Source organism: Schistocerca gregaria, chromosome 2 (genome assembly GCF_023897955.1).
Source record: "Schistocerca gregaria isolate iqSchGreg1 chromosome 2, iqSchGreg1.2, whole genome shotgun sequence".
Taxonomy (NCBI): domain Eukaryota; kingdom Metazoa; phylum Arthropoda; class Insecta; order Orthoptera; family Acrididae; genus Schistocerca; species Schistocerca gregaria.
Genome location: NC_064921.1, coordinates 441,963,962 through 441,982,238, shown reverse-complemented (window position 1 = coordinate 441,982,238; position 18,277 = coordinate 441,963,962). Strand labels below are relative to the sequence as shown.

The 18,277-nt window shown below is 48.0% G+C and overlaps 13 non-coding genes across 13 annotated transcripts; all 13 read right to left on the bottom strand.

Annotated features, from left to right (window-relative positions):
• Positions 1 to 542: 542 nt before the first annotated feature.
• Trnas-gcu (transfer RNA serine (anticodon GCU)) lies at positions 543 to 624 on the bottom strand. Its single transcript has one exon. It is a non-coding gene; the product is annotated as a tRNA-Ser (tRNA).
• Positions 625 to 1,463: 839 nt separating this feature from the next.
• Trnas-gcu (transfer RNA serine (anticodon GCU)) lies at positions 1,464 to 1,545 on the bottom strand. Its single transcript has one exon. It is a non-coding gene; the product is annotated as a tRNA-Ser (tRNA).
• Positions 1,546 to 2,384: 839 nt separating this feature from the next.
• On the bottom strand, positions 2,385 to 2,466 carry Trnas-gcu (transfer RNA serine (anticodon GCU)). The gene has a single exon. It is a non-coding gene; the product is annotated as a tRNA-Ser (tRNA).
• An 839-nt stretch (positions 2,467 to 3,305) lies between these two features.
• Positions 3,306 to 3,387, bottom strand: Trnas-gcu (transfer RNA serine (anticodon GCU)). Its single transcript has one exon. It is a non-coding gene; the product is annotated as a tRNA-Ser (tRNA).
• Positions 3,388 to 4,226: 839 nt separating this feature from the next.
• Trnas-gcu (transfer RNA serine (anticodon GCU)) lies at positions 4,227 to 4,308 on the bottom strand. Its single transcript has one exon. It is a non-coding gene; the product is annotated as a tRNA-Ser (tRNA).
• Positions 4,309 to 5,147: 839 nt separating this feature from the next.
• Trnas-gcu (transfer RNA serine (anticodon GCU)) lies at positions 5,148 to 5,229 on the bottom strand. Its single transcript has one exon. It is a non-coding gene; the product is annotated as a tRNA-Ser (tRNA).
• Positions 5,230 to 6,068: 839 nt separating this feature from the next.
• On the bottom strand, positions 6,069 to 6,150 carry Trnas-gcu (transfer RNA serine (anticodon GCU)). Its single transcript has one exon. It is a non-coding gene; the product is annotated as a tRNA-Ser (tRNA).
• An 839-nt stretch (positions 6,151 to 6,989) lies between these two features.
• Positions 6,990 to 7,071, bottom strand: Trnas-gcu (transfer RNA serine (anticodon GCU)). Its single transcript has one exon. It is a non-coding gene; the product is annotated as a tRNA-Ser (tRNA).
• Positions 7,072 to 7,910: 839 nt separating this feature from the next.
• Trnas-gcu (transfer RNA serine (anticodon GCU)) lies at positions 7,911 to 7,992 on the bottom strand. Its single transcript has one exon. It is a non-coding gene; the product is annotated as a tRNA-Ser (tRNA).
• An 839-nt stretch (positions 7,993 to 8,831) lies between these two features.
• Positions 8,832 to 8,913, bottom strand: Trnas-gcu (transfer RNA serine (anticodon GCU)). The gene has a single exon. It is a non-coding gene; the product is annotated as a tRNA-Ser (tRNA).
• An 839-nt stretch (positions 8,914 to 9,752) lies between these two features.
• Trnas-gcu (transfer RNA serine (anticodon GCU)) lies at positions 9,753 to 9,834 on the bottom strand. The gene has a single exon. It is a non-coding gene; the product is annotated as a tRNA-Ser (tRNA).
• Positions 9,835 to 10,673: 839 nt separating this feature from the next.
• Positions 10,674 to 10,755, bottom strand: Trnas-gcu (transfer RNA serine (anticodon GCU)). The gene has a single exon. It is a non-coding gene; the product is annotated as a tRNA-Ser (tRNA).
• Positions 10,756 to 17,730: 6,975 nt separating this feature from the next.
• Trnas-gcu (transfer RNA serine (anticodon GCU)) lies at positions 17,731 to 17,812 on the bottom strand. Its single transcript has one exon. It is a non-coding gene; the product is annotated as a tRNA-Ser (tRNA).
• Between the last annotated feature and the right edge of the window lie 465 nt (positions 17,813 to 18,277).

The window sequence follows — 18,277 nt, the reverse complement described above, 5'->3', positions numbered from 1 at the left end:
TAAGGGCCGCCCAAACACCAAGCTCCATCGCAAACAGCAGGACAATCTTGGGCTAGGACGAACGTCAAAACCTTGCAAGTAATATCAGTGTAGCGTATCGAGCTGTACGTTTCGTTGCAGTAAGTCGTGGGAAAGAATGCCCAGCACATTTCTCATGTGCATTAGACGACACTGCATGTCGATACAATGCTTATTCCTGCAGTAAATAAGTGGTCCGGTGATTTTGCCCCGATCGGATATCGACGTGGACGGATGCTGTCATTAAATGACTCGCGAGTGGGAGCTTGGTCGGCTGCACTGCAGCTGGGCATTAGACGTTAACACCGGCCCAGTACGATGTTTGATTGGCTTATACATCTCGAAATGATGTTTCATTCGAAGGGCATACGCTATGGAATGTTGTGCGCTTTCATCTGGTAAGCATTTTTGTCTCGTATTTCATACACACGCTATCGGCCTCGTACACGCTTCGTTGTTACTACTGAGAGGCGTTTCGCATGGGGAAGGAGTGACCGCAAACGCGTGCTTTACGTAAAATTCTTCGACGAGGATGGGATTCGAACCCACGCGTGCAGAGCACATTGGATTAGCAGTCCAACGCCTTAACCACTCGGCCACCTCGTCTGCTGGAACTACAGCTGTGTCTTTGGCGAGCGCTTGCGGAAAGAAGACATTTGTCGATCTGAAAACGCTTTCAAAACATCGTACTGGGCCGGTGTTAACGTCTAATGCCCAGCTGCAGTGCAGCCGACCAAGCTCCCACTCGCGAGTCATTTAATGACAGCATCCGTCCACGTCGATATCCGATCGGGGCAAAATCACCGGACCACTTATTTACTGCAGGAATAAGCATTGTATCGACATGCAGTGTCGTCTAATGCACATGAGAAATGTGCTGGGCATTCTTTCCCACGACTTACTGCAACGAAACGTACAGCTCGATACGCTACACTGATATTACTTGCAAGGTTTTGACGTTCGTCCTAGCCCAAGATTGTCCTGCTGTTTGCGATGGAGCTTGGTGTTTGGGCGGCCCTTAGTGACGGATGTCTCCAAAGTCAAGTCTCTCCAGTAGGCCCTGCCAAATCGCTTCTGTATATGGCGGCCTGACGCAAAGCAAACTGTCAAGAGGCGACAGTTGTGCTACAGATGGATTATTATAGGCTCGATACGTTAAAATGACTGCGACAGGTATGCACTTAAATATAAATAAGAACTCGTCGTTCGCAGATACCGACATACTCTTCGCTGGAGCCGAAGTTTGATTGGCTTATACATCTCGAAATGATGTTTAATTCGAAGGGCATACGCTATGGAATGTTGTGCGCTTTCATCTGGTAAGCATTTTTGTCTCGTATTTCATACACACGCTATCGGCCTCGTACACGCTTCGTTGTTACTACTGAGAGGCGTTTCGCATGGGGAAGGAGTGACCGCAAACGCGTGCTTTACGTAAAATTCTTCGACGAGGATGGGATTCGAACCCACGCGTGCAGAGCACATTGGATTAGCAGTCCAACGCCTTAACCACTCGGCCACCTCGTCTGCTGGAACTACAGCTGTGTCTTTGGCGAGCTCTTGCGGAAAGAAGACATTTGTCGATTCGAAAACGCTTTCAAAACATCGTACTGGGCCGGTGTTAACGTCTAATGCCCAGCTGCAGTGCAGCCGACCAAGCTCCCACTCGCGAGTCATTTAATGACAGCATCCGTCCACGTCGATATCCGATCGGGGCAAAATCACCGGACCACTTATTTACTGCAGGAATAAGCATTGTATCGACATGCAGTGTCGTCTAATGCACATGAGAAATGTGCTGGGCATTCTTACCCACGACTTACTGCAACGAAACGTACAGCTCGACACGCTACACTGATATTACTTGCAAGGTTTTGACGTTCGTCCTAGCCCAAGATTGTCCTGCTGTTTGCGATGGAGCTTGGTGTTTGGGCGGCCCTTAGCGACGGATGTCTGCAAAGTCAAGTCTCTCCAGTAGGCCCTGCCAAATCGCTTCTGTATATGGCGGCCTGACGCAAAGCAAACTGTCGAGAGGCGACAGTTGTGCTACAGATGGATTATTATAGGCTCGATACGTTAAAATGACTGCGACAGGTATGCACTTAAATATAAATAAGAACTCGTCGTTCGCAGATACCGACATACTCTTCGCTGGAGCCGAAGTTTGATTGGCTTATACATCTCGAAATGATGTTTAATTCGAAGGGCATACGCTATGGAATGTTGTGCGCTTTCATCCGGTAAGCATTTTTGTCTCGTATTTCATACACACGCTATCGGCCTCGTACACGCTTCGTTGTTACTACTGAGAGGCGTTTCGCATGGGGAAGGAGTGACCGCAAACGCGTGCTTTACGTAAAATTCTTCGACGAGGATGGGATTCGAACCCACGCGTGCAGAGCACATTGGATTAGCAGTCCAACGCCTTAACCACTCGGCCACCTCGTCTGCTGGAACTACAGCTGTGTCTTTGGCGAGCGCTTGCGGAAAGAAGACATTTGTCGATCTGAAAACGCTTTCAAAACATCGTACTGGGCCGGTGTTAACGTCTAATGCCCAGCTGCAGTGCAGCCGACCAAGCTCCCACTCGCGAGTCATTTAATGACAGCATCCGTCCACGTCGATATCCGATCGGGGCAAAATCACCGGACCACTTATTTACTGCAGGAATAAGCATTGTATCGACATGCAGTGTCGTCTAATGCACATGAGAAATGTGCTGGGCATTCTTTCCCACGACTTACTGCAACGAAACGTACAGCTCGATACGCTACACTGATATTACTTGCAAGGTTTTGACGTTCGTCCTAGCCCAAGATTGTCCTGCTGTTTGCGATGGAGCTTGGTGTTTGGGCGGCCCTTAGTGACGGATGTCTCCAAAGTCAAGTCTCTCCAGTAGGCCCTGCCAAATCGCTTCTGTATATGGCGGCCTGACGCAAAGCAAACTGTCAAGAGGCGACAGTTGTGCTACAGATGGATTATTATAGGCTCGATACGTTAAAATGACTGCGACAGGTATGCACTTAAATATAAATAAGAACTCGTCGTTCGCAGATACCGACATACTCTTCGCTGGAGCCGAAGTTTGATTGGCTTATACATCTCGAAATGATGTTTAATTCGAAGGGCATACGCTATGGAATGTTGTGCGCTTTCATCTGGTAAGCATTTTTGTCTCGTATTTCATACACACGCTATCGGCCTCGTACACGCTTCGTTGTTACTACTGAGAGGCGTTTCGCATGGGGAAGGAGTGACCGCAAACGCGTGCTTTACGTAAAATTCTTCGACGAGGATGGGATTCGAACCCACGCGTGCAGAGCACATTGGATTAGCAGTCCAACGCCTTAACCACTCGGCCACCTCGTCTGCTGGAACTACAGCTGTGTCTTTGGCGAGCTCTTGCGGAAAGAAGACATTTGTCGATTCGAAAACGCTTTCAAAACATCGTACTGGGCCGGTGTTAACGTCTAATGCCCAGCTGCAGTGCATCCGACCAAGCTCCCACTCGCGAGTCATTTAATGACAGCATCCGTCCACGTCGATATCCGATCGGGGCAAAATCACCGGACCACTTATTTACTGCAGGAATAAGCATTGTATCGACATGCAGTGTCGTCTAATGCACATGAGAAATGTGCTGGGCATTCTTTCCCACGACTTACTGCAACGAAACGTACAGCTCGATACGCTACACTGATATTACTTGCAAGGTTTTGACGTTCGTCCTAGCCCAAGATTGTCCTGCTGTTTGCGATGGAGCTTGGTGTTTGGGCGGCCCTTAGCGACGGATGTCTGCAAAGTCAAGTCTCTCCAGTAGGCCCTGCCAAATCGCTTCTGTATATGGCGGCCTGACGCAAAGCAAACTGTCGAGAGGCGACAGTTGTGCTACAGATGGATTATTATAGGCTCGATACGTTAAAATGACTGCGACAGGTATGCACTTAAATATAAATAAGAACTCGTCGTTCGCAGATACCGACATACTCTTCGCTGGAGCCGAAGTTTGATTGGCTTATACATCTCGAAATGATGTTTAATTCGAAGGGCATACGCTATGGAATGTTTTGCGCTTTCATCTGGTAAGCATTTTTGTCTCGTATTTCATACACACGCTATCGGCCTCGTACACGCTTCGTTGTTACTACTGAGAGGCGTTTCGCATGGGGAAGGAGTGACCGCAAACGCGTGCTTTACGTAAAATTCTTCGACGAGGCTGGGATTCGAACCCACGCGTGCAGAGCACATTGGATTAGCAGTCCAACGCCTTAACCACTCGGCCACCTCGTCTGCTGGAACTACAGCTATGTCTTTGGCGAGCGCTTGCGGAAAGAAGACATTTGTCGATTCGAAAACGCTTTCAAAACATCGTACTGGGCCGGTGTTAACGTCTAATGCCCAGCTGCAGTGCAGCCGACCAAGCTCCCACTCGCGAGTCATTTAATGACAGCATCCGTCCACGTCGATATCCGATCGGGGCAAAATCACCGGACCACTTATTTACTGCAGGAATAAGCATTGTATCGACATGCAGTGTCGTCTAATGCACATGAGAAATGTGCTGGGCATTCTTACCCACGACTTACTGCAACGAAACGTACAGCTCGACACGCTACACTGATATTACTTGCAAGGTTTTGACGTTCGTCCTAGCCCAAGATTGTCCTGCTGTTTGCGATGGAGCTTGGTGTTTGGGCGGCCCTTAGCGACGGATGTCTGCAAAGTCAAGTCTCTCCAGTAGGCCCTGCCAAATCGCTTCTGTATATGGCGGCCTGACGCAAAGCAAACTGTCGAGAGGCGACAGTTGTGCTACAGATGGATTATTATAGGCTCGATACGTTAAAATGACTGCGACAGGTATGCACTTAAATATAAATAAGAACTCGTCGTTCGCAGATACCGACATACTCTTCGCTGGAGCCGAAGTTTGATTGGCTTATACATCTCGAAATGATGTTTAATTCGAAGGGCATACGCTATGGAATGTTGTGCGCTTTCATCCGGTAAGCATTTTTGTCTCGTATTTCATACACACGCTATCGGCCTCGTACACGCTTCGTTGTTACTACTGAGAGGCGTTTCGCATGGGGAAGGAGTGACCGCAAACGCGTGCTTTACGTAAAATTCTTCGACGAGGATGGGATTCGAACCCACGTGTGCAGAGCACATTGGATTAGCAGTCCAACGCCTTAACCACTCGGCCACCTCGTCTGCTGGAACTACAGCTGTGTCTCTGGCGAGCGCTTGCGGAAAGAAGACATTTGTCGATTCGAAAACGCTTTCAAAACATCGTACTGGGCCGGTGTTAACGTCTAATGCCCAGCTGCAGTGCAGCCGACCAAGCTCCCACTCGCGAGTCATTTAATGACAGCATCCGTCCACGTCGATATCCGATCGGGGCAAAATCACCGGACCACTTATTTACTGCAGGAATAAGCATTGTATCGACATGCAGTGTCGTCTAATGCACATGAGAAATGTGCTGGGCATTCTTTCCCACGACTTACTGCAACGAAACGTACAGCTCGATACGCTACACTGATATTACTTGCAAGGTTTTGACGTTCGTCCTAGCCCAAGATTGTCCTGCTGTTTGCGATGGAGCTTGGTGTTTGGGCGGCCCTTAGCGACGGATGTCTGCAAAGTCAAGTCTCTCCAGTAGGCCGTGCCAAATCGCTTCTGTATATGGCGGCCTGACGCAAAGCAAACTGTCGAGAGGCGACAGTTGTGCTACAGATGGATTATTATAGGCTCGATACGTTAAAATGACTGCGACAGGTATGCACTTAAATATAAATAAGAACTCGTCGTTCGCAGATACCGACATACTCTTCGCTGGAGCCGAAGTTTGATTGGCTTATACATCTCGAAATGATGTTTAATTCGAAGGGCATACGCTATGGAATGTTGTGCGCTTTCATCTGGTAAGCATTTTTGTCTCATATTTCATACACACGCTATCGGCCTCGTACACGCTTCGTTGTTACTACTGAGAGGCGTTTCGCATGGGGAAGGAGTGACCGCAAACGCGTGCTTTACGTAAAATTCTTCGACGAGGATGGGATTCGAACCCACGCGTGCAGAGCACATTGGATTAGCAGTCCAACGCCTTAACCACTCGGCCACCTCGTCTGCTGGAACTACAGCTGTGTCTTTGGCGAGCGCTTGCGGAAAGAAGACATTTGTCGATTCGAAAACGCTTTCAAAACATCGTACTGGGCCGGTGTTAACGTCTAATGCCCAGCTGCAGTGCAGCCGACCAAGCTCCCACTCGCGAGTCATTTAATGACAGCATCCGTCCACGTCGATATCCGATCGGGGCAAAATCACCGGACCACTTATTTACTGCAGGAATAAGCATTGTATCGACATGCAGTGTCGTCTAATGCACATGAGAAATGTGCTGGGCATTCTTTCCCACGACTTACTGCAACGAAACGTACAGCTCGATACGCTACACTGATATTACTTGCAAGGTTTTGACGTTCGTCCTAGCCCAAGATTGTCCTGCTGTTTGCGATGGAGCTTGGTGTTTGGGCGGCCCTTAGCGACGGATGTCTGCAAAGTCAAGTCTCTCCAGTAGGCCCTGCCAAATCGCTTCTGTATATGGCGGCCTGACGCAAAGCAAACTGTCGAGAGGCGACAGTTGTGCTACAGATGGATTATTATAGGCTCGATACGTTAAAATGACTGCGACAGGTATGCACTTAAATATAAATAAGAACTCGTCGTTCGCAGATACCGACATACTCTTCGCTGGAGCCGAAGTTTGATTGGCTTATACATCTCGAAATGATGTTTAATTCGAAGGGCATACGCTATGGAATGTTGTGCGCTTTCATCTGGTAAGCATTTTTGTCTCGTATTTCATACACACGCTATCGGCCTCGTACACGCTTCGTTGTTACTACTGAGAGGCGTTTCGCATGGGGAAGGAGTGACCGCAAACGCGTGCTTTACGTAAAATTCTTCGACGAGGATGGGATTCGAACCCACGCGTGCAGAGCACACTGGATTAGCAGTCCAACGCCTTAACCACTCGGCCACCTCGTCTGCTGGAACTACAGCTGTGTCTTTGGCGAGCGCTTGCGGAAAGAAGACATTTGTCGATTCGAAAACGCTTTCAAAACATCGTACTGGGCCGGTGTTAACGTCTAATGCCCAGCTGCAGTGCAGCCGACCAAGCTCCCACTCGCGAGTCATTTAATGACAGCATCCGTCCACGTCGATATCCGATCGGGGCAAAATCACCGGACCACTTATTTACTGCAGGAATAAGCATTGTATCGACATGCAGTGTCGTCTAATGCACATGAGAAATGTGCTGGGCATTCTTTCCCACGACTTACTGCAACGAAACGTACAGCTCGATACGCTACACTGATATTACTTGCAAGGTTTTGACGTTCGTCCTAGCCCAAGATTGTCCTGCTGTTTGCGATGGAGCTTGGTGTTTGGGCGGCCCTTAGCGACGGATGTCTGCAAAGTCAAGTCTCTCCAGTAGGCCGTGCCAAATCGCTTCTGTATATGGCGGCCTGACGCAAAGCAAACTGTCGAGAGGCGACAGTTGTGCTACAGATGGATTATTATAGGCTCGATACGTTAAAATGACTGCGACAGGTATGCACTTAAATATAAATAAGAACTCGTCGTTCGCAGATACCGACATACTCTTCGCTGGAGCCGAAGTTTGATTGGCTTATACATCTCGAAATGATGTTTAATTCGAAGGGCATACGCTATGGAATGTTGTGCGCTTTCATCTGGTAAGCATTTTTGTCTCGTATTTCATACACACGCTATCGGCCTCGTACACGCTTCGTTGTTACTACTGAGAGGCGTTTCGCATGGGGAAGGAGTGACCGCAAACGCGTGCTTTACGTAAAATTCTTCGATGAGGATGGGATTCGAACCCACGCGTGCAGAGCACATTGGATTAGCAGTCCAACGCCTTAACCACTCGGCCACCTCGTCTGCTGGAACTGCAGCTGTGTCTTTGGCGAGCGCCTGTGGAAAGAAGACATTTGTCGATTCGAAAACGCTTTCAAAACATCGTACTGGGCCGGTGTTAACGTCTAATGCCCAGCTGCAGTGCAGCCGACCAAGCTCCCACTCGCGAGTCATTTAATGACAGCATCCGTCCACGTCGATATCCGATCGGGGCAAAATCACCGGACCACTTATTTACTGCAGGAATAAGCATTGTATCGACACGCAGTGTCGTCTAATGCACATGAGAAATGTGCTGGGCATTCTTTCCCACGACTTACTGCAACGAAACGTACAGCTCGATACGCTACACTGATATTACTTGCAAGGTTTTGACGTTCGTCCTAGCCCAAGATTGTCCTGCTGTTTGCGATGGAGCTTGGTGTTTGGGCGGCCCTTAGCGACGGATGTCTGCAAAGTCAAGTCTCTCCAGTAGGCCGTGCCAAATCGCTTCTGTATATGGCGGCCTGACGCAAAGCAAACTGTCGAGAGGCGACAGTTGTGCTACAGATGGATTATTATAGGCTCGATACGTTAAAATGACTGCGACAGGTATGCACTTAAATATAAATAAGAACTCGTCGTTCGCAGATACCGACATACTCTTCGCTGGAGCCGAAGTTTGATTGGCTTATACATCTCGAAATGATGTTTAATTCGAAGGGCATACGCTATGGAATGTTGTGCGCTTTCATCTGGTAAGCATTTTTGTCTCGTATTTCATACACACGCTATCGGCCTCGTACACGCTTCGTTGTTACTACTGAGAGGCGTTTCGCATGGGGAAGGAGTGACCGCAAACGCGTGCTTTACGTAAAATTCTTCGACGAGGATGGGATTCGAACCCACGCGTGCAGAGCACATTGGATTAGCAGTCCAACGCCTTAACCACTCGGCCACCTCGTCTGCTGGAACTACAGCTGTGTCTTTGGCGAGCGCTTGCGGAAAGAAGACATTTGTCGATTCGAAAACGCTTTCAAAACATCGTACTGGGCCGGTGTTAACGTCTAATGCCCAGCTGCAGTGCAGCCGACCAAGCTCCCACTCGCGAGTCATTTAATGACAGCATCCGTCCACGTCGATATCCGATCGGGGCAAAATCACCGGACCACTTATTTACTGCAGGAATAAGCATTGTATCGACATGCAGTGTCGTCTAATGCACATGAGAAATGTGCTGGGCATTCTTTCCCACGACTTACTGCAACGAAACGTACAGCTCGATACGCTACACTGATATTACTTGCAAGGTTTTGACGTTCGTCCTAGCCCAAGATTGTCCTGCTGTTTGCGATGGAGCTTGGTGTTTGGGCGGCCCTTAGCGACGGATGTCTGCAAAGTCAAGTCTCTCCAGTAGGCCCTGCCAAATCGCTTCTGTATATGGCGGCCTGACGCAAAGCAAACTGTCGAGAGGCGACAGTTGTGCTACAGATGGATTATTATAGGCTCGATACGTTAAAATGACTACGACAGGTATGCACTTAAATATAAATAAGAACTCGTCGTTCGCAGATACCGACATACTCTTCGCTGGAGCCGAAGTTTGATTGGCTTATACATCTCGAAATGATGTTTAATTCGAAGGGCATACGCTATGGAATGTTGTGCGCTTTCATCTGGTAAGCATTTTTGTCTCGTATTTCATACACACGCTATCGGCCTCGTACACGCTTCGTTGTTACTACTGAGAGGCGTTTCGCATGGGGAAGGAGTGACCGCAAACGCGTGCTTTACGTAAAATTCTTCGACGAGGATGGGATTCGAACCCACGCGTGCAGAGCACATTGGATTAGCAGTCCAACGCCTTAACCACTCGGCCACCTCGTCTGCTGGAACTACAGCTGTGTCTTTGGCGAGCGCTTGCGGAAAGAAGACATTTGTCGATTCGAAAACGCTTTCAAAACATCGTACTGGGCCGGTGTTAACGTCTAATGCCCAGCTGCAGTGCAGCCGACCAAGCTCCCACTCGCGAGTCATTTAATGACAGCATCCGTCCACGTCGATATCCGATCGGGGCAAAATCACCGGACCACTTATTTACTGCAGGAATAAGCATTGTATCGACATGCAGTGTCGTCTAATGCACATGAGAAATGTGCTGGGCATTCTTTCCCACGACTTACTGCAACGAAACGTACAGCTCGATACGCTACACTGATATTACTTGCAAGGTTTTGACGTTCGTCCTAGCCCAAGATTGTCCTGCTGTTTGCGATGGAGCTTGGTGTTTGGGCGGCCCTTAGCGACGGATGTCTGCAAAGTCAAGTCTCTCCAGTAGGCCCTGCCAAATCGCTTCTGTATATGGCGGCCTGACGCAAAGCAAACTGTCGAGAGGCGACAGTTGTGCTACAGATGGATTATTATAGGCTCGATACGTTAAAATGACTACGACAGGTATGCACTTAAATATAAATAAGAACTCGTCGTTCGCAGATACCGACATACTCTTCGCTGGAGCCGAAGTTTGATTGGCTTATACATCTCGAAATGATGTTTAATTCGAAGGGCATACGCTATGGAATGTTGTGCGCTTTCATCTGGTAAGCATTTTTGTCTCGTATTTCATACACACGCTATCGGCCTCGTACACGCTTCGTTGTTACTACTGAGAGGCGTTTCGCATGGGGAAGGAGTGACCGCAAACGCGTGCTTTACGTAAAATTCTTCGACGAGGATGGGATTCGAACCCACGCGTGCAGAGCACATTGGATTAGCAGTCCAACGCCTTAACCACTCGGCCACCTCGTCTGCTGGAACTACAGCTGTGTCTTTGGCGAGCGCTTGCGGAAAGAAGACATTTGTCGATTCGAAAACGCTTTCAAAACATCGTACTGGGCCGGTGTTAACGTCTAATGCCCAGCTGCAGTGCAGCCGACCAAGCTCCCACTCGCGAGTCATTTAATGACAGCATCCGTCCACGTCGATATCCGATCGGGGCAAAATCACCGGACCACTTATTTACTGCAGGAATAAGCATTGTATCGACATGCAGTGTCGTCTAATGCACATGAGAAATGTGCTGGGTATTCTTTCCCACGACTTACTGCAACGAAACGTACAGCTCGATACGCTACACTGATATTACTTGCAAGGTTTTGACGTTCGTCCTAGCCCAAGATTGTCCTGCTGTTTGCGATGGAGCTTGGTGTTTGGGCGGCCCTTAGCGACGGATGTCTGCAAAGTCAAGTCTCTCCAGTAGGCCCTGCCAAATCGCTTCTGTATATGGCGGCCTGACGCAAAGCAAACTGTCGAGAGGCGACAGTTGTGCTACAGATGGATTATTATAGGCTCGATACGTTAAAATGACTGCGACAGGTATGCACTTAAATATAAATAAGAACTCGTCGTTCGCAGATACCGACATACTCTTCGCTGGAGCCGAAGTTTGATTGGCTTATACATCTCGAAATGATGTTTAATTCGAAGGGCATACGCTATGGAATGTTGTGCGCTTTCATCTGGTAAGCATTTTTGTCTCGTATTTCATACACACGCTATCGGCCTCGTACACGCTTCGTTGTTACTACTGAGAGGCGTTTCGCATGGGGAAGGAGTGACCGCAAAATGCGTGCTTTACGTAAAATTCTTCGACGAGGATGGGATTCGAACCCACGCGTGCAGAGCACATTGGATTAGCAGTCCAACGTCTTAACCACTTTTTTTTTTTTTTTTTTATTTTTTTTTTTTTAGGGCCTCCTTCCTCCCCTTCAGCCCCGCCTTGCGCTCGCCATAAATCGCCTTCGTCGGCGTCGGCTTCATCTGCCATGATTTCTGAAGTACTTATTCTTCTGAACTATTCCGATTTCCAAACCAAAGATACTTCTAAACCTATTGCATAGTCCCGCAATGGTGACAAAGTAGAATATATATATATTTTTTTTTTAATAGAAAATGAAAAAGGAACTCTGGTCCGCTAGAAAAACAGAAGAAAATAAAATAGTCCTTGTCGTAACACTGTTCAGTATACGTCACTGTGACATTTGAAGAAGAAAAGAGAAAAAACAAAGCAATGTAGAATGAAGGAAAGAAAAAAATACTTCTTTCATCGAAGAACGACTTCTAAAAAATTCGCATATCGTTTCCTGTAATGTCTCGTCTGTGAAAGTATGTGAAACTGTAATGCCAGGTAAAGACAGAACGCCGCCTCACTCTTGGGTTCTTGCGTCTGTAAATAATGAACATAATGACCCTTCAACCAATTGACAGAGTTCCGTTTGGTGTTCGGGTACGGCACTGAATCCGGATACAGGAAATCTTCAGGTTTAATACAAAGCTGGGAAGTCCTCATAATCGTAGCCAGTTTTCGGCGAATGCATGGCCAAACTGCTTGGACAGTGGTGCACAGAAAACGATGTTCATCAGTATCAGGCAAGTTGCACGTTAGGCACAAAGGTGAGTCAGCCAAATGTAGAGCATGAAGTCGTGAATTGGTACTTATTTTACGGTTCACGACCCTGTACCAAGAGGCTTTCACTGACGTTGGTAAATCACGGCTATGTATGTTTTTCCATATCACTGGCCAGCGATGATTGGGGTATTTGTGTTCGATGTTGTTCCTGTTCTTGGTTGCCAGTAGTTTATTATAAACTAACTTCACCACGGAAAGCTCATTTTCTGGGAGAGTTGACCGTACGTAACTGAACTCAATGAAAAAGCTCTTAAAGTGAGTCAGCGCAGGCGGAATATGTTGAACAGAGACAGGAGGCTGCAGGCAGGCCGGCGCTATTTCGGTTAACAAGTGAGCCGTTAGACTGTTCGGTAACGACCTCCACCGTTTGTAGGTGGTGCATACGTACAAAGCTCGTGACTTGGAACGAACATCTGTTAAATTTAATCCTCCATCGGTCGTGGAGAGAGTGAGCGTATCGTACTTGACTTTAAAAATGTGTCCACGTGTGACAAAATGGCCTAGAGCGGACATCATACGCTTCGCTGTCTCCTGTGGCATGGGCAGTACTTGTGCAACGTAGTTAATCTTTGAGGTGAGGTAGACATTAGCGAAGGTGACTTTCTGCAGTTCATCAAGGCTTCTTAGGTAGTGGGTCTGCATGCAAGCACGCATACTTGCCAGGAGATTCCTATAGTTCACCGCAATTGTGTGCTGTATGTTGCTCCTGTACTCAATACCAAGGCATTTCATTTTAGAAATTAGTTGCAACTGACCGTGATGGTGCAGCGAGATGCCGCGTCCTATGTTCATAATGCTAGATTTCCTGGCATTCAACTTCGCACCCGCAACAAGTTCGTAGTTTTTGACGATCTGAAGGGCTTCCTCGACTTCACCTTCGTCCATGACCAAAAATCCGACGTCATCCGCATATGCAGTACAAACAATCTTAATGCCGTGGATGGTTAATCCTTGTAGACGCTGTGTCAAGGTGACAAGCAAAGGCTCAATGGCAATGGCAAACAAGGCCATCGACATAGGGCATCCCTGTCGCACTGAATTAGTAATATTAATTGATGCGCTCAGCTGGCCATTCACCATGAGTCGAGTTACTCCTTTACGAAGGAGCTCATGTATAAGATTGATAAAACGTAGTGGAAATCCCATGGCATGCATCGTCCGGATGAGAAACTGATGGTTTACTCTGTCGAATGCCTTTGAAAAGTCAAGGGAAACTAGCGCACACCGTATCTTACACGCATCTGCAATGGCTATAACGTCCCTGTATTGAGACAAATTTTGGAAGATCGTCCTACCGACACCTACACTGGTCTGGTACTGACCAATGACAGTATTCATCAACATTTTCAATCTATTAGAAATAATACGTGCTAAAATTTTGTAGTCACTGTTCAGTAAAGTAAGCGGCCGAAAATCGTCAACAGAACTGCACATTGGGCGTTTAGGGATTAAAACCACGATGCCTTCCACGAGAGCCTGAGGAACATTAAAATCTGGCCGTAAAATTTCATTAAACATACTCAACAACTTGGGCTTTAATTTGTCGCAGAAAGTAAGATAAAATTCGGCAGTGAGACCGTCGGGTCCCGGCGATTTATTTTTCGGACTTCGTGATAGCGCAGAATCCAATTCGTCTTCATCAATTTCTCGCATGAGAGTTTCGACTTCAGCAGCACCCAAAGTCCTTTGCAAGTTATTGAGTAATTCATCGTGAGTTCCATCGTCGGTATGTGTCGTTGTCAGGAGACCTGCCAAGTGATTGTGAAGTGCGTTCCGTATGTCTTGTTGCCGCGTGAGCGCAACGCCTTCACTCAACTGAAGACGAGTTATTAATCTCCGCCGCCCCCTCTTATTTTCACGAATGACGTGAAACATGGATGTCATTTCGTCGTCTATCACATTCTGGGGCCTGGACCTTATTTGAAAGCCTTCTGCCTGCTGCCGCTGAAGTTTTAATAATTTTGCCTTAATTTTTTTAATCTGCATAAAATTTTCAGGTACAGTCACATCGGACTGGTAAAGCTCCCTGAGACAAGTAAAATAAAACTCAGACGTTTGCCGTTGCCACCAGGATTTGTCCCGAGCGTAGCGTTTAAACATTTTTGATAAAGTTGGTTTGGCATGTGTTATCCACCATTCAGTAACGGAGGCATACTGTGCAACCCGTCGTTCACATGCCTCCCATGTTTCGTTAAAGACACGGTGACAGTCAACATCGTTAAGGAGAGCATTGTTAAGTTTCCAGAAACCTCTGCCGCGAAATGTGCCTTGCTTGACCATGTTAACAGTACAAATATATGCGGCATGATCGGAAAAAATTGTGGGCCAAACTTCGGATTGGAGGACTTGAGTCTTCATACACGCCGATACATAGATTCTGTCTAGCCGGCTTGCAGAGTGGTTCGTGACATGAGTGAACCCAGGTGCCGCTCCGTGCGTATGCTCCCATGTGTCAATGAGGTTCATTTCTTGGACGATACGTTCTAGTTCTCCAGATTTGTTAAAATTAGGCGTCTGGTCTTTTGGACTTAAGACACAATTGAAGTCACCCGCAAAAATTATACGATCGTAGGTTCCCCTAAAAAGTGGGACTATGGCGCTTGTGAAGAACTCAGCCCTAGCACGCCTATTGCTACTGCCGGACGGGGCGTAAACATTGATTATGCGTGTCCGATGGAAAGTGACAGCGATCCCTCTATGATCAGGCAGTTTTTCTGCGTCGGTCGCTACAATCCCTTCTTTTAACAGAATCGCTGTCCCTAAATTCGCACCGCTCCCGGAATTGGAGAGAGTAGTATAACCAGTTATTCGGTCAAGTTCAATCGCAGCGACTTCTTGAAGTAACAGAATATCGATATCCGCTGCGTATACAAAATCTTGTAAATTACGGAGCCGCCAGTACGACTGTATCTTATTGATGTTTAACGTGGCAATTTTATAGGCTTGGGGCTCGTTCATGGGAGAAGGCACATACTATTAATTAAACAGTCTTAGAAGGATGGCTAACGAAATTGAGGCCAAGCGCGTCAGTCGGAGTTCCTGTAGTTCCCGGTACGGTTGGTGTATGCTGCTCTGTGGGGGGTGCCGAAGATTCCGTCTCAATGGTCCGCATGACAGCCGCATCATTGCTCGCATCCAATACTTCCATTTCCTGTGCCCAATTCCCAGTGAGAGTGGCCTCTGACAAAAGCGATCCTGCGTTTCCTTGAGCGTGGGTATCCGGCAAAACGACTCTACTCGAGGTATCACTATCTTCCACCCGTCGTGGATTCACAGGGGGAGACACTACAGGATCAATGTCCATTCGACCAGACGCAGGGAGACCAACTTCAGAGGGTTCAGAAGTGTTCTGACACATTTGGCTGCTTATTCGTTTCGCTTTGTCGCGGAGCTGTGGGGCGAGCTGATTGGCTCCTTGATGTGCAAGTCTCCGCTTCTTTTTGGAAGGCTTCCTGTTAGGGTTCGCAGTATCATCAACATCCGAAGTGGACTGTTGACTCTGGGGTTGATCCGCCGGGAACACAGCGTCTGCTTCATCCTCAGTACCAGTGGCATCAAACACTGGGGAGTCATCCGTCGTTACCTCCATCTCTGAGTGTGGTAGCGGCGGTGCCGCGTCAGCACTCGGTTCTTTGACGTTATCGGCCAAAACATCATTCAAACGAGGGGCATCTACAGGCGGGGTCGCGGGTGGAAGACCAGAAGCCGCGACAGCGTATGTCAGTGGCAGTGCCGTCGTCACAGGGGGGCTAGCGGCTTCACCGACAGGTATCTGCGTCACCCGTCTTTGTATACATTCAGAGCGCACGTGGCCGGGCGCACCACAGCCGGCACACGTTTTTGGCTGCCCATCATATATGACAATTCCGCGATGTCCACCTACGTAAATATATGAAGGTATGTGCTTCTGTATATCGGTCTTAACCTGCCTGACGCCGTTAAGCACCGGAAATTTGTGGGCTTTGGACCAACGCTCCGCAAAATTGTTAATGACCCTCCCGTAAGGTGTCAATGCAGAATTTATTTGCACGGCTGTTATTTCAAACGGGAGTTCGAAAATACGTGCCGTCCGGATGCCCAGTCCAGCATGCGTAATGCTGACGTCACTGACGGTACCATCGCTATGTTTAAACTTCAGTACACCTCCACTGGACTCTACAATTCTATCACACAGTTCAGAGGACGTTAATTTCACATAAACAACACTAGTCACGATAGAGAAATTTATCCCCACAATGTCATCAAAAGTAATCTTAGCTGTTTCCTCTAACCATGCTTCAACTTCAAACGAATTTGGTTTCGAAAAGTTCCTATCAAAGGTAAACTTCAAGGTATCTTTCCTGTTAGTCGGATTCATAATTCCATATCAGATCCTACAGAACGGAACGTATACTAATAAGCAGACGCTGTAAGCACGCGACTCACCGCCTGACGTAAACACTTCCTGCCGCAGCGCGCTGGCCCTGGAGGTCCGCTCACCACCGCTGCCGCAGGCAGACTGAACCACTCGGCCACCTCGTCTGCTGGAACTACAGCTGTGTCTTTGGCGAGCGCTTGCGGAAAGAAGACATTTGTCGATTCGAAAACGCTTTCAAAACATCGTACTGGGCCGGTGTTAACGTCTAATGCCCAGCTGCAGTGCAGCCGACCAAGCTCCCACTCGCGAGTCATTTAATGACAGCATCCGTCCACGTCGATATCCGATCGGGGCAAAATCACCGGACCACTTATTTACTGCAGTAATAAGCATTGTATCGACATGCAGTGTCGTCTAATGCACATGAGAAATGTGCTGGGCATTCTTTCCCACGACTTACTGCAACGAAACGTACAGCTCGATACGCTACACTGATATTACTTGCAAGGTTTTGACGTTCGTCCTAGCCCAAGATTGTCCTGCTGTTTGCGATGGAGCTTGGTGTTTGGGCGGCCCTTAGCGACGGATGTCTGCAAAGTCAAGTCTCTCCAGTAGGCCCTGCCAATCGCTTCTGTATATGGCGGCCTGATTATTATAGGCTCGATACGTTAAAATGACTGCGACAGGTATGCACTTAAATATAAATAAGAACTCGTCGTTCGCAGATACCGACATACTCTTCGCTGGAGCCGAAGTTTGATTGGCTTATACATCTCGAAATGATGTTTAATTCGAAGGGCATACGCTATGGAATGTTGTGCGCTTTCATCTGGTAAGCATTTTTGTCTCGTATTTCATACACACGCTATCGGCCTCGTACACGCTTCGTTGTTACTACTGAGAGGCGTTTCGCATGGGGAAGGAGTGACCGCAAACGCGTGCTTTACGTAAAATTCTTCGACGAGGATGGGATTCGAACCCACGCGTGCAGAGCACATTGGATTAGCAGTCCAACGCCTTAACCACTCGGCCACCTCGTCTGCTGGAACTACAGCTGTGTCTTTGGCGAGCGCTTGCGGAAAGAAGACATTTGTCGATTCGAAAACGCTTTCAAAACATCGTACTGGGCCGGTGTTAACGTCTAATGCCCAGCTGCAGTGCAGCCGACCAAGCTCCCACTCGCGAGTCATTTAATGACAGCATCCGTCCACGTCGATATCCGATCGGGGCAAAATCACCGGACCACTTATTTACTGCAGGAATAAGCATTGTATCGACATGCAGTGTCGTCTAATGCACATGAGAAATGTGCTGGGCATTCTTTCCCACGACTTACTGCAACGAAACGTACAGCTCGATACGCTACACTGATATTACTTGCAAGGTTTTGACGTTCGTCCTAGCCCAAGATTGTCCTGCTGTTTGCGATGGAGCTTGGTGTTTGGGCGGCCCTTAGCGACGGATGTCTGCAAAGTCAAGTCTCTCCAGTAGGCCCTGCCAAATCG